The sequence below is a fragment of the Rutidosis leptorrhynchoides genome, chromosome 9, assembly GCF_046630445.1.
Source record: "Rutidosis leptorrhynchoides isolate AG116_Rl617_1_P2 chromosome 9, CSIRO_AGI_Rlap_v1, whole genome shotgun sequence".
NCBI lineage: Eukaryota > Viridiplantae > Streptophyta > Magnoliopsida > Asterales > Asteraceae > Rutidosis > Rutidosis leptorrhynchoides.
Window position 1 is genome coordinate 92,510,873 of NC_092341.1, and position 3,281 is coordinate 92,514,153.

A 3,281-nucleotide genomic window follows, 5' to 3' on the forward strand; every position below is an offset into this window, starting at 1 on the left:
TACTAGTGGTATTCTTAATAATAATACTTTTGTTAATAAAAATAATAAAATTTCTAAATGTTACTAATATTAATATTAATGATAATTATAATAGTTTGCATTATTTTCATATTAACAATTAACAATAATAATAATAATCTTAATCATCATAATACTACATATATCAATACAATAATAACACTATTAATACATAATGTTATTACCTAATAACAAAAAAAAATAACAAAAATGTTAATAATATTAATCATAGTAATTATGTTAACATGTTAATAACATAATAATAATAATAATAATAATAATAATAATAATAATAATAATAATAATAATAATTATTATTATTATTATTATTATTATTATTATTATTATTATTATTATTATTATTATTATTATTATTATTATTATAAAAATTGTTATAATACTCCGTACCTAATAAAAGGGTCTGTGGGGGGTTGATTGACGGCTACAATAGATCGAGAAGTCAGAATCACGATCGCAGAGAAAGAAAAAAAATTACGATGAGCAGCACCTTCGATTCTTTAATCGATCAATCGATCACCCACAACAACTTGAGGTATAACTAGTCTTTAATTCGTCATCATCGCTAATTCGATCACCACTCATCATCATCATAGTTCGAGCTAATAGCAGGTAATCATCATCAATCTTCATCGTATCATTTTCGTGTTATCATAATCATCAATTCATCATAAATTAATCATCATCGTCATCTCACAATAACAGATTAGTTGTAGGTTCTTGAATGGCAATAACGAGGGTTCCTAGTTTTCAGTTTTGAGGTGTTCGTTCGAAATAGAGAATAAATAGCAGGTTTTGATGATCGATTGTAAAGTGTTGCAGGTTTATCAATGGAAAAGCTCGATTGTAAAGTTAACACAACACAACAGCAGTTTGCAAAGGTTAGATGGCTTTTGTTTGATTGAATAAATTAGGAATTAATGAACTTAATTGTGCTTATTAATAATTAACCTGGTTGTGATGGTGTGATTGTAAATCGAAAGTGAATTTGGGTTGTGTTTAGTTGGGTCGATCAAGATGGGTGTTGCAGGTGTGGTTTTTCTTTATGATTCTAACGAAAAGGACAAGTTATGGTAGTATGCAGTATGTCATTAGGTGATGGGATTTCAATGATGGTTTTGGGTTTTATCGATCAAGAACCAAGGGTTTTGGTTATTTGGTAATTGAAACAGAAATAACTATCTTCATTGTTTTACTTCTGAGATCAAAATAATCTTGAATGTTCAAGCAAAGATGATCATGAATCATTTAATTATAAATCTGTTATTGTTTATAATTTCTGATGATTGATGACTATTATGTTGTTGTTGTTGTTCCAGGATTCGATTTCCTAATATAATGATGGTGGCAGGTTATGGTTCAAGAAGAAAGAACAGAATGAAGCAGGTAAGAAGAAAACGCAGATGATGAGATTCACCATGGAGTGGTGGTTTGTAGAGTATTCCTGATGAAGAAAACAATTTTGAAGTATAGCAGCAGGTAACATTCGGGCATAGTCATATGGGTATGGGTTTGTGGTAGTGGTTGTGATTATCAATTGAGACAGAAAATAGTTTGGCCAAAAAATCTTAGGATGTCATTTGAATTGTGTGTAGGATGTGGTGGTCAAATGGTGATGGTGTAGTGTTTGGTTCACGATGGTTTTGAGTTGTTTTAAAGAATGCTGGTATTGATCATGTAGACAGAAGGCAAGATGCAGCAAGTTTGAAGGGATTGCTCTCGAGCAAGATTAGGAGAGAAAGTAAGATATAAGAAGATGGGTATATATTTATATTATTTTGTACTCTGTAATATATAAGATATATAAGATTTGAGTTAGACAAATATATGGTAGCACTCTATTACATAAAGTAGCATTATATTACTTAAAGTGAATTACATGAATGATACTGATTATGATAGGAAACAGAGAGATAATTCGTACAATTATATAAAAGAATCAGCAGCCTCACTTGGTAACAAACATAACAAGTTGTATCATGTAGGTCATATAAAAGAATAAATAATATATGTGGGTAGGTTGGGGGTTGTCTAGTAAAAATAAAGTAAGTCAATGGTTGGTGATATTTTTGGAAAGATGTTTGATGCTTGAATGGGTGTTTGTAAAGTAAAAAAAAAATTACGTGTTGTTAAACACAAACAGGAATAGTAGGGTTCACGGGTCTAATAGAGAATCCTCATTTATATTACCTTATGAAAGCTAGTTCTTGAATTGGATATTTGTATAAATGATAATAAGGATATCATTTAAATGTAGTATTAATATTAACAATTTGCTCAATAACATTTATTACTTTTAAGGGATGAAAATCGAATCATAAGTGTGTGCTTAGATTGTTGACAATGTGTTACTCGTGGTGTTTGAGTAAATAATAATTTCTTATTATAACGATAACTATTTTAGAAACTAATAAGTTTCGTAATACAATATTGTAAGTACAATATTTGTTTTTAAAGCTATTTATATTCTAAATACATTATATAAATACAATTACGTTATACTGACACAATAAAATTTATTATGTCATGAGTTGTCTTGCATAATTAATTTTAACAATACAATATATAATATTTCATATTTATTATATATATATATATATATATATATATATATATATATATATATATATATATATATACAAGTAATCGTATCGTGAATCGTCGGGAATAGTCAAATGTTAAATGAATTCATAAAGATAGTTCACAAGTTTTAAGACTCAACTTTACAGACTTAGCTTATCGTGTCGAGATTATATAAAGATTTAGTTTAAATTTGATCGGAAATTCCCGGGTCATCACAAAGAAGCTGTAGAACTAACTCGTTGGTTCGAAAAGCTCGAATCCATCTTTCATATCTGTAACTGTGCGGATGTCGACCGAGTGAAGTATGCCACTCATATGCTAAGTGGTCTGGCTCTAACATGGTGGAACGACTATGCCCAAACTGTGGGGCTAGATGTTGCAAACGCTATACCATGGCCTGTTCTGAAGCAAATGATAAGAGAAAAATTCTGTCCGCGAAACTAAATTCAAAAGCTAGAAGTTGAGTTCTGGGAATTGAAGGTAAAAGGAACCGCCATTGAAGCTTATACCAACAGGTTTATAGAGTTGGTTACTTTGTGCCCAGAGATGGTACCAAATGAGCAAAGGAAGATAGAGCGATACATAGAAGGTCTTCCTGACGAGATTCAGGGAAATGTCATTGCTGCTAGTAAGGAGACTTTAGATACAGTGATACTGATGGC